The sequence below is a fragment of the Neophocaena asiaeorientalis genome, unplaced genomic scaffold, assembly GCF_003031525.2.
Source record: "Neophocaena asiaeorientalis asiaeorientalis breed wild unplaced genomic scaffold, Neophocaena_asiaeorientalis_V1.1 scaffold225, whole genome shotgun sequence".
NCBI classification, from domain to species: domain Eukaryota; kingdom Metazoa; phylum Chordata; class Mammalia; order Artiodactyla; family Phocoenidae; genus Neophocaena; species Neophocaena asiaeorientalis.
In genome coordinates this window covers 374,271-387,656 of record NW_020172364.1, presented here as the reverse complement: position 1 = coordinate 387,656, position 13,386 = coordinate 374,271, and positions in this window count along the sequence as shown.

Here is a 13,386-nt window from a genome sequence, read left to right as displayed (position 1 = left end):
AAAAAAAAAAAAAAAAAAAAATAGTGGTAATAATTACACAATATTGTCAATGTACTAAATGCCAGTGAATTGTATACTTTAAAATGGTTAATTTTATGTTTTATGAATTTTACCACAATTTGTTTATTAGAACTAATAAATGAATTAAATAATCTTGCAGGATATAAAATCAATACACAAAAATCTGTTGTGTTTCTATACACTAATAACAAACTATCAGAAAGAAAACTTTTTAAAAATCCCACTTACAGTTGCATCAAAAAGAATAAATACCTAGAAATAAATTTAACCAAGGAACTGAAAGATCTATACACTGAAAACTAGTAGACATTAAGGGAAGAAATTGAGGAAGACACAAATAAAATTTAAAATATCCCATGTTCATGGATCAGAAGAATTAATATTGTTAAAATTTCCACACTACTCAAAGCAACCCACAGATTCAATACAACACCTATCAAAATTCCAATGGCATTTTTAACAGAAATAGAAAAAACAATCTTAAAATTTGTATGAAATCACAAAAGATCATGAATGGCCCAAAGCAATCTTGAGAAGAACAAAGTTGGTAGCATCACATTCACTGATATGATTTCAAGCTATATTACAAAGCTATAATAATTAAAACAGTATACTATTGGCATAAAAACAGACATAGATCAATGGAACAGAATAGAGAGCCCCAAAATAAACCCACATATGTATGGTCAATTAATTTACAACAAAGGAGCCAAGAATATACAATGAGTAAAGAACAGTCTATTCAATAAGTGGTGTTAGGAAACCTGGACAGACACTAGCAAAAGAATGAAATTGTAGCACTATCTTACACCATACACAAAAACTAATTTGAAATGTATTAAGAATTTGAACTTAAGGCCTGAAACCATAAAAATCCCTAGAAGAAAACATAGGCAGTAAACTCCTTTACACAGTTCTTGGCAATGATTTTTTAAATCTGACACTGAAAGTAAAAGGAACAAAAACAAAAATAAACAAGTGGGACCACATAACACTGAAAAGCTTCTGCACAGTAAAGCAAACCATCAACAAAATGAAAAAACAACCTACCAAATGGAAGAAGATATTATATTTGCAAACATAATATCCAATAAGGGTTTAATATCCAAAATATACAAAGAACTCATACAACTCAATAGAAAATAATAATCTGATTTAAAAATGGGTACTTCTACACATTTTTTAATTATTTAATAATTTCTGAACTGATTATTTTGCCAAAGAAGACATACAGATGGCCAACAGGCTCATGAAAAGATGCTCACCATTGCTAATTATTAGAGAAATGGAAATCAAAACTACAGTGAGGTATCACCTCACACCAGTCAGAATGGTCATCATCAAAAAGTCTACAAATAGGGAATTCCCTGGAGGTCCAGTGGTTAGGACTCAGTGCTTTCACTGCCGGGGCCCAGGTTCAATCCCTGGTTGGAGAACTAATATCCCACAAGCCGTGCAGTGTGGCAAAAAAGAAGTCTACAAATAATAAATGTTGGAGAGGGTATGGAGAAAAGGGAACCCTCTTACACTGTTGGTGGGAATGTAAACTGGTACAGTCACTATGGAAAACAGTATGAAGGTTCCTCAAAAAACTAAAAATAGAGTTGCCATACAATCCAACAGTCCCACTAATGGGCATATATCCAGACAAAACTATAATTTGAAAAGACACATGCACCCCTATGTTCATAGCAGCACTATTTACAATAGCCAAGACATGGAAACAACATAAATGTCCATCGACAGATGAATGGATGAAGAAGATGTAGCCTGTGCACAGCAATGAAGACCCAACGCAGCCAAAAATAAATAAATTAAATAAAAAAAAATATATATAGTCCCTGGTGGAACAACTGCCTCCCAACAACAACTCCACATTATAAAAGGGAAAATACTCCTTTCTGGTAGACTCTGCCATTCCTTCATTCCCCACTTATGCCTAAACTCCCAAGGAAGAATGGAACTTATCATCCATTCCAGGAACTGTATTATATTCTTCTCATACGTTATCTCACTTAATCTTTCCAAAAGCTCTGTGAATTATTATCCTGACTTATCAGAAAAAGAAGTTGAGACTCCAAGGTAGGAAATGAGTAGCCCAATGTGATGTAGTTGGTAAATTATAGAACATGAATTTAAATCTAGTAGTCTGATTCCAAAGCACATTCTCTGTCCACTGAACAAAGGGAGGATTCATATTACCAAGGATTTGCCTATTTCTTCAAAAGAATCTGAGTTTTAGCTGCACTGATGTTTTATATTATTGTATTGGACTAATCTTTAAAATATATTGAACAGTTTTTTCCTCTTGATTAGTGGGTGAGAGTCTAGGGAAGATATGTGAATTACTTAATGGACAAAATAATTTAAATGAGTTAATCTTTTGCTCTCTCCCTCCCTTTGTCCCTGTATCTCTCTTTCTTTTCTATGTGTCAGCTTTAGTCACTTCTACTAAAGAATGGCTTCCTCATATGATTCCATTTATATAAAATGTCTAGAATGGGCTAAATCATAGAGATAGAAAGAGTGGTATACAGAGGCTGGAGGAAATGGAAGGGACTGCTAATGAGTACAAGGTTTCATTTTGGGGTGATAGAAATATTCTAGAATTAGTGATAATGGGTGTATAATTCTGAATATACTAAATATCACTGAATTGTAGACTTTAAAATTGTGAAATTTATGGTATGTGAATTATATCTCAATAAAGCTGTTATTAGAAAACAAGCAAAAAAAAGAATGAAATCTTGCAATTTGTGACAACATGGATGGAGCACAAGTGCATTATGCTAAATGAAATAGACAGAGAAAGGCAAATATTGTATGAACTCTCTTATACATGGAATCCATAAATTAATTAATTAATTCAAGTTCATAGATACTGAGAATAGATTGGTGGTTACCAGAGGCGGGAGTTTGGGGGTGAGAGAAATGAGTGAAGGAGTCAAAAGGTAAAAAATATTTTTAAAACATAATAGAGGGCTTCCCAGGTGGCGCAGTGGTTGAGAGTTTACCTGCCAATGCAGGGGACACGGGTTTGTGCCCCGGTCCAGGAAGATCCCACATGCTGCGGAGCGGCTGGGCCCATGAGCCATGGCCACTGAGCCTGCGTGTCCAGAGCCTGTGCTCTGCAACGGGAGAGGCCACAACAGTGAGAGGCCCGCGTAGGGCAAAAAATAAAAAAATAAAAGATAATGGAATCCAGAGTCTTCACAACATATTTTTCACAATGTCCAGGATATAATCCAAAGTTAGTTAACATATAAAGAAAGAGAAATCTGTTTTCTCAAGAGAAAAGGCAGTAAATGAAGTGTGACCTCAGGATGACCCAGATGTTGGAATTAGTTGACAATGATTTTAAAGGAGTTATAAAACTATACTTAAGGATATAAAGGAAAATATGTTTGTAATAAATGCAAATATATATCACAGTACAGAAATAAAAACTACACAAAAGAAATAAATGGAAAACATTGAGCTGAAAAATAAAATATCTGGATAGATATTACATGTTCACAAATAGGAAAATTCAATATGAATAAGGTGTTAACTCTTCCAAATTTGATCTATAACTCCAATGCTATCACAATCAAACTACTAGAAAATGATTTTGTGGATATTGACAAACTGATATGAAAGTTCACATGGAAACACAAAAGACCAAGAATACCCTTACACAATACTGAAATAGAAAAGCAAAGTCAGAGAACTGACACTACCTGACTTCAAGACTTACTATGAAGTTACAGTAATTAAGACTGTATTGTATTGGTGAGAGAATAGACAAGTAGATTAAAGAAACAGATTAAAGAGCCCATAAATAGATCCACCCATATACAGTCAATTGATCTTTAACAAAGGAGCAAAGGCCATTTAATGGAGAAAGGATAGTCTTTTCAACAAATGGTGTTAGAATAATTATACGTCCATATGCAAACAAAAAATTAGACACAGATCTTACACCTTTCAAAAAATTAATTCAAAATGGATCATAGACAAAAATGTAAAACACAAAGCTATATATAAAATACAATATAGGAGAATATATTACAGGTAAAGTTTAGGTGACCATGGGTTTGACTGAGTTTTTAGATATGAAACCAAAAGGACAATTCATGAAAGAAAAAAATGATGTAATTAAAGTTTAAAACTTCTGCTCTGTGAAAGACACTGTTAAGAGAGTGAAAAGACAAGCTCCAGACTCAGAGAAAATATTAGCAAAACACATATCTAAGACTTTTATCCAATGTATGAAAAGAACTCTTAAAACTCAACAGTAAGAAAACAAACATCTGGTTAAAAATGGGCAAACTATCTGAACACTTTACCAAAAAAGATATACAGATGTCAACTAAGCATATGAAAAGATGGTTTACATAATAAGTCATCAGAGAAATGCAAATTAAAACAACAATGAGATACCACTACACACCTATTAGAATGGCCAAAATCCAGAATACTGACAAGACCAAATACTGGCTAGGATGTGGAGCAACAGGAACTCACTAATTGCTGATGGAAATGTAAGAGACACTTTGGAAGACAATTTGGAAGCCAGTTTGGCAGTTTCTTACAGAACTAAACATACTCTTATCAAATGATCCAACAAGCATGCTTCTTGGTATTTACCCAGATGAATAAAAAACTTCTGTCCACACAAAAACCTGCACACAGATGTTTATAGCAACATTTTTATAGCTGCCAAAACTTGGAAGCAACCAAGATGTCCTTCAGTGAGTGAATGGATTAGTAAACAACCAAACAATGGAATATTATTCAGTCCTTAAAAGAAACGGACTATCAAGACATGGAAAGAGGGGATTCTCTGGTGGCGCAGTGGTTGAGAGTCCGCCTGCCGATGCAGGGGACACAGGTTCGTGCTCCGGTCCGGGAAGATCCCACATGCCATGGAGCGGCTGGGCCTGTGAGCCATGGCCGCTAAGCCTGCGCTTTCGGAGCCTGTGCTCCGCAACAGGAGAGGACACAACAGTGAGAAGCCCGCGTACCGCAAAAAAAAAAAAAGACATTGAGGAACCTTAAATGCATATTACTAAGTGAAATAATTCAATATGAAAAGGCTACACACTGTGCCATTCCAATATTTGACATTCTGGAGAAGGAAAATTATGGAGACAGTAAAAAGGGCAGTGGTTGCCAGAGGTCGGTGGGGTTGGCAGAGTGGGATTAATACATGGAGCGCAGAGAATTTTTTAGAGCAGTAAAAAATACTCTGTATGATACCATGATGATGGACACATATCACTAAACGTTTGACCAAACCCATACAATGTATAACACCAAAACTGAGCCATTATATAAATTATGGACTTTGGGTGATTATGATGTGTCATTTGTAGGTTCAGCAATTGTAACAAATGTACCACTCTGGTAAGGGATGTTAATAATAGGGGAGGTTATGCGTGTGTGGGGACACAGGGTATATGGAAAATATCTTGGCTATTGTAAATAATGCTATAATAAACATGGGCATTCAGATACCTATTCAAGATCTTGATTTCATTTTCTTTGGATGTATACCCAGAAGTGGAATTACTGGATCACATGATAGTTAAATTTTTAATTTTTTGAGGAACTTCCACACTGTTTTTCATAATGCTTATACCAATTTACATTCCCACCAACATGGTACAGGGGTTCCCTTTTCTCCACATTCTCACCAACATTTGTTATCTCTTTTCTTTTTAATAATAGACATCCTAACATGTGTGAAGTGATATCTCATTGTGATTTTGATTTGCATTTCCCTGATGATTAGTGATGTTAAGCACTCTTTCATACACCTGTTGGACATCTGTATGTCTTCTTCAGAAAAATGTCTTTTCAGATCCTTTGCACTTTTAAAAAAAGTTTTATTTAATTAATTAATTTTTTTGGCCACACTGCATGCCATGTGGGATATTAGTTCCCCGACTAGGAATCAAACCTGCACTCCCTGCATTGGAAGCACAGAGTCTTAACCACCGGACCACCAGGGAAGTCCCCCTTTGCACACTTTAAATAGGATTATTTGTTCCTTGTTTTTGTTTTTGCTACTGAGTTGTATGAGTTCTTTATATATTTTAGATATTAATCCCTTATCAGATATACAGATTAAAAATATCTTCTCCCACAGGTTGCCTTTTCATTTCTTGACTCCTTCCTTTTCTGTGCAGAAGCTTTTTATGGTTTCAGGTCTTATATTGAAGTTTTTAATCCATTTCAAGTTAATTTTGTAAGTGGTGTAAGATAGGGGTCCAATTTCATTCCAATTTTCCCAACACCATTTATTGAAGCGACTCTCCTCATTGTGTGTTCTTGGCACCTTTGTCAAAGATTAGTTGGCAGTATATATGCAGTTTTATTTCTGGGCTGTCTATTTTTTTCCAGTGATACATGTATCTGTTTTTAATGTCAGTGCCATACTGTTTTGATCACTATAGCCTTGTAATACAGCTTGAAATCAGCTTGTTCTTCTTCCTCAAGATTGCCTTAGCTATCTGGGGTCTTTTGTGGTTCCATATGAATTTTAGGATTGTTTTTTCTGTTTCTGTGAAAAATAACATTGGAATTTTGATAAAGATTGTGCTGAATTGGTAGATTGCTTTTGATAATATGGACATTTTAACAATATTATTTCTTCTGATCCATGAACACAAGGTATCTTTTCATTTATTTGTATCTTCTTCAATTTCTTTTATCAATATCTTACAGTTTTCAGTGTACAGATCTTTCACCTCTTTGATTAAATTGTCTTTTCTTAAAGTGTCCTTGTCTGGCTTTAGTAGGTTAACCTCATGATGAGTTTGGGAGTGTTCCCACCTCTTCAATTTTCTATAAGAGTTTCAGAAGAATTGGCATTAATTCTTCTTTAAATGTTCAGAAGAATTCATTAGTGAAGCCATCTGGTACTGGGCATTTCTTTGCTGAGAGATTTGTGATTACTGATTCAATCTTCCTAGTTATATATATATTCAGATATTTTATTTCTTCATGATTCAGTCTTGGTACACTGTATGTTTCTAGGAATTATCTATTTTTTTCTAGGTTATCCAATTTGTTGGCATATAATTGTTTATAGTAATCTCCTATGATCTTTTGAATTTCTGTGCTATCAGTTGTAATATCTCATCTTTCATTTCTGGTTTTATTTGTCTTCTCTTTTTTTCATAGCCTAGCTAAAGTTTTGTCAATTTTGCTTAGTTTTTCAAAAAATAGTTCTTAATTTTATTGATTTTTCTATTGCTTTTCTAGTCTCTATTTCATTTATCTCTACTCTGATCTTTATTATTTCCTTCCTTCTACTAACTTTGGGCTTAGTTTGTTCTTCTTTTTCTAGTCCCTTGAGGTGTAAAGCAAGGTTTTTTTTACTTGAGATCTTTCATTTTTCCTAATGTAAGTGTTTATTACCAAGAATTTCCCTCTTAGAACTGCTTTTGCTGCATCCCATAAGTTTTGGTATATTTCCATTTTCATTTGTCTCAAGATTAAAAAATTTTTTTTGGCTGTGTTGGGTCTTCGTTGCTGCATGCAGGTTTCTCTAGTTGTGGCAAATGGGGCTACTTTTCGTTTTGGTGGGTGGGCTTCTCACTGTGGCAGCTTCTCTTTTTGCGGAGCCTGGGCTCTAGGCACGGGCTTCAGTAGTTGTGGCGCACTGGCTTAGTTGCTCCACAGCATGTGGGATCTTCCCGGACCAGGGCTTGAACCCATGTCCCCTGCATTGGCAGGCGGATTCTTTTTTAATTTTTAATTTATTTATTTTTGGCTGTGTTGGGTCTTCATTTTCTGTGCAAGGGCTTTCTCTAGTTGCAGCAAGCGGGGGCCACTCTTCATTGTGGTGTGCGGGCCTCTCACTATTGTGGCCTCTCTTGTTGTGGAGCACAAGCTCCAGATGCACAGGCTCAGTAGTTGTGGCTCACGGGCCCAGTTGCTCCACAGCATGTGGGATCTTCCCAGACCGGGGCTCGAATCCATGTCCCCTGCATTGGCAGGCAGATTCTCAACCACTGCGCCACCAGGGAAGTCCCTCTCAAGATATTTTTAAATTTCCTTTTTGATTTCGCCTTTGACTCATTAATTGTTCAGGAGGGTGTTGTTTAATTTTCACATATTTGTGAATTTTCCAGCTTTCCTCCTGTTATTGATTTCTAGTTGCATATCCTTATGGTTTGGAATGATACTTGATATGATTTCAATCTTCTTAAATTTCTTGAGACTCGTGACCAAAAATATACCGATCCTGGAGAATGTTATGTGTGCATTTGAGAAAAACGTATATTCTCACATTTTTCTACTGTTGGATGGATGTTCTGTATATGTCTGTTATGTCTATTGGGTCTAAAGTATAGTTCAAGTCCAATCTTTCCCTATTGATTTTCTATCTGGATGATCTATCCATTGTTGAAAGTGGGTTACTGAAGTCCCTTAGTATTATTGCTTTTTAACCTATTTCTGCCTTCAGATCTGGTAATATTTGCTTAATATATTTAGGTGTTCTGATGTTGGGTGTATATATATTTACAATTGTTTTATCCTCTTGATTAATTGACTCTTTTATCATTATATAATGACCTTTTTGTCTCTTGTTACAGATTTTTTTTTTTTTTTTCCGTACGTGGGCCTCTCACTGTTGTGGCTTCTCCCATTGCAGAGCACAGGCTCTGGACGCGCAGGCTCAGTGGCCATGGCTCACGGGCCTAGCTGCTCCGCGGTATGTGGGATCTTCCCAGACCGGGGCACAAACCCATGTCCCCTGCATCGGCAGGCGGACTCTCAACCACTGCGCCACCAGGGAAGCCCTTGTTACAGATTTTTACTAAATGTCTATTTTGTCTGTTATGCACATAGCTACCCTTGGTCTCTTTGGGGTTCCATTTTCATGGACTATCTTTTTAATCCCTTCACTTTCAACCTATGTATATGTCTTTAAAGCTGAAGTGAGGCTCTTGCAGGCAGCATATATACACATCTTGATTTTTGTCCATTCAGCCACTCTATGTCTTTTCAATGGAGAATTTAATCCATGTACACTTAAAGTAATTATTAATAGGTATAGACTTACTATTAGCATTTTTTAAATTGTTTTCTGGCTGTTTTGTAGTTCCTTTGTTCCTTTCTTCCTCTTTTGCTGTCTTCTTCTGTGATTTGATGATTTTCCATATTGATAGTCTTTGATTCCTTTCTCTTTATGTTTTGTGTATCTACTATATGCTTTTGCTTTGTGGTTACCATAAGCCTTACAAAAAAAAAACTTATAACAGCCTATTTTAAGCTGATAACAACTTAACTTTAGTCACATACAAAAACTCTACCCTTTTACTCCCCCCTTTATGATTTTGATATCACACTTTACATTTTTTAAAATTATGTATCCATTAAAAAATTATTTTAGCTATATTTTTCATTTTTTGACCTTTGTACTAGAGTTAAGTGATTTACACACCATCAATATAATATTAAAGTATTGTGAGTTTGAGAGTATACTTACCTTTACCAAGGTGTTTTATACTTTAATATATTTTCATGTTACTAATTAGTGTCCTTTCATTTCAACTTGAAGAACTCCCTAAAGGAGTATTTTTTCTAAGTCAAAACAGTCTGCTGATTCAGGAAGTGTGAGGTGGGGCCCAGGAACCTGTATGTTTTCTCCCCAGGTGCTGATGATCAACCAGTTATAGGAAATAGAGTGATGTACAATGGTGAAACTCTCAGAGCCTTCTGAGCAATATAGAACCGTATTTCTTCTACATCTTAGGCTTGGACAGTTTGCACATCTCTGATTATAAGCCATAGTGAATCTACAACCATTTTTAAGAGATCCAGAGTAATTCCAAATTATTCACTAAAGAAGAACCCGTAAGTCACCAGCCTGTGCATACCATCAGAAATTACTTTGTTAATACTCAAGTTATTAGGATATGATCCCCACTGGCCTACTACCTGGAAGTTAAAAGTGTTTCTCTTGATCCTGTCACCCCCAGAATAATTTCTGGGAGTTCCCTAATGAGTTGCCACAAGCATGCTCCCGAATAATTTCCCCTGTATCTTCTGCTCTGCCCTCTCATCTCATCACTATAGTACGCGGCCTCTTCCAGGACTGCTCCTTTGGAGACTGCTGCTCTGCTGAGGAATTTCACTAGAAAGCCTGTTGATGTCCCCACCCTAGACTTGGAGAGGAAAAGATGCTTCCCCTAAACTCCACAGTAGAGTAACACTTTTTTTTTTTAGAGTAGCACTTTTAAAAGACTTTATGGAAGACCTGAAGATAGGAAGTTCAACACAGAACGTGGCTTCTACTAGAATAGCTCATAGACTTTGAATCCATGCTTGGCTCCTGCAAGAACAGCTTGTGAAGCAAAAGCCATTCAACTCATATCAGTGGAATCTCCATGTAATCCTGTACCTCTGACTTTGTGTTTAATATCCCTTTACTCCTAATAAAAGGAGAAAAGGAAAATAGGAAAAAAATTGTCCTTTCTCCCCTTCAAGTGGAAAAAGTCTATTTCCTTCAGGAAAATCCCATTTACTCCACCATATCATTTCCATAGGTCATGTACTTTTTTAGCTAGTACCCAGTTCTCCTACTTCCATCCCAATACTCTTTCCACTGCTGTGTTGAATGTATATCATTCAAACACTAGCCCAGAGAATTGTGATTTTTTTTCAAACACAATACACACAAACACACAGATTGGCCTAAGTGATCAAATAGGAAGCTACCCTAATAATCCACCCAAGAGTTGATGAGAGTCTAAACTAAGGCAGTACCAGCAAAGAAGAAGAAAAGGGAAGAGAATTCAAACCTACAGTTAGCAAAATGTAGTGACCAATTCAATGTGAGAACTGAGGGCAAAGATAACAAGACAGAGAAGACCAGGAGCTGAGTAGCACTGAGACTCTGTTTAGACCAGAGAGACTAGGTATCAAAAAATTAACACCATAAAGTCAAAATAGGGAAAAGGTAAAAGTACCATGTGTTCAAATGAGAATATGAAGTTCAAAACTCATGGTAGGTAGATAGGAGGGGGCACAGTTCTCCTTAAACCACCTAATCATAGATGTGTTCTTCTGGCAGAGCTGACAGTAGAAGCTCTTAGGAAAAAGAAGACAAACCTAGATAAATCAGGAGAGTATGGAATAAAGCAGGGGTGGAGGCCAGGATAGCCCCTAAAGAACAGTGTCTTCCAGTGACAGATATATATCTAAATGACATACTAAGGAAAAGAACCCTTATAGGTACCTTATATTAAAATTACTGAAAAATAAAGATAAAGATAAAAAAAAAGCACCCAAAGAAAAATGATAAAGGTGAAAAATTAGACTGAGATCTTACTTCTCACCAGAATACAATGGGAGCCAGAGACAATGAAATGATCTATCTAATGTGGTGAAAGAAATTAGCTATTAATCTACAATTGTATATATAGTGAATATATCCTTTAATAAACAAAATAAAATAAAGATATTTCCAAGCAAACAAAAACTGCAGGTCACTAATAGACTCGCAATTAAGGAAATACTAAAAGTATTTCTTCAGGTAGAAGGAATATGATCAGACAGAGGCATGGAAATGAAGAAAAGAAAAAAGAGGAATAAATAGCAATAGAAAGGCAAATATCTGAGTAAATCTCAACGAATATTGACTGTATAAAATAAAAATAAAGTTTCTGGTATTTAAAATACATGTATAATTGAAATGCATAAGAACAAAAACACAAAAGGCAGAAAAGGGAAAAGTCTTTTAGGAAATAGCAAAAGTATTAATTTGTATTAGATTTTAATAAGTCGAAGATTCATGCTGTACTATCAGAGTTGACAGTAGAAGAATTGTAAAATAGTGTGTAACCAACAAGTAATGGAGGAGCAGAAATGGAATTTTAAAAACAAAACACTTGACTAATATAAAAGAAGACAAGAAAAGAGGACGATAATATAGAATAGGAGCGTCAAGTAGAAAACAAATGATATACCATTAATTATATTAAATATAAGTAGGCTAAATAGAAAAAGACTAAAATTATCAGATTGGAATTTTTAAAATCTTCAATTATATGCTGCTTACAAGACTACATTAAAGAAATAGGAATGACAGAAATAGGCGAAGGAGATTAAGAGGTATAAACTTCCAGTTAATGAGTTACGAGTATGAAATGTACAGTGTGGGGAATTTAGTCAATAATAATGTAATATCTTTGTATGGTGACATGGTAAGTAGACCTATTGTGGTGATCATTTTGTAAGGTACAGACATATCAAATCACTATGTTGTGCACCAGGAGCTAACATAGTGTTGCATATCAATTATACTTCAAAAACAAACAAACAAACAAATTCATAGATAAAGAGATCAGATTTGAGATTCCTGAGGTGGAGTTGGGGAGATGGGGAATTGGATGAAGGCAGTCAAAAGGTACAAACTTCCAGTTATAAGATAAATAAGTACTAGGGATATGTTATACAACATGATAAATATAATGAACACTGCTGTACATTATATATGAAAGCTGTTAAGACAGTAAATCCTAAGAGTTCTCACCACAATGAAAAAAAAATTTGCCTTTCTTTTATTTTTTATCTATATGAGATGATGGATGTTCACTAAACTTATTGTGGTAATCATTTCATGATGTACGTAAATCAAATCATTACACTGTATACCTTAAACTTATACAGTGCTGTATGTAAATTATAGCTCAATAAAACTGGAAGAAAGAAAAAATAGGGTTGCAAGTGAAATTATATGAAAAGATACAGCATGCAAAGGGTAACCAAAAGAAAATTGGTATAGCCACACTAAAATTAGAAAATAAAACTTTAAAGCAAGAAATATTACTGGAGATAAAAAATATATTTCATAAGGATAAAAGGTCAATCCAACAGGAAGATATAATAATTCTGAATTTCTATGCATGCTAACATAGCCTCCAAACACATAAAGCAAAAATCAAAAAAACTAAAAGCTGAAATGGAGAAATCCCCAACTACAGTAGAATATTTTAATCTACCTCTTTTAGAATGTGCTAGAACAAACAGACAAAAAATAAATAAGATATAGAAGATTTGAAATTATTAGCTAACAAATTAATGATATATATTAAACAATGGCAGAATACATATCTTTTTCAAATACGCATGAAATATTTATTAAAAGTGACCATATTCTGGTCCATAAAGCAAGTCTCAGGAAATTTCAAACAAATCAACAATATAGAATATTTTCTGACCCACTGCAATTAAGCAAGAAGTCAAATTTTAAAGTAAATTTAAGACCCCGTAAGTTTGAAAATGAATAAATCCACTCTAAACAACCAATGTATCAAAGAAGACAAAATCTCAATATAAATGAGGAAAATTTGGAATTGAATGAAA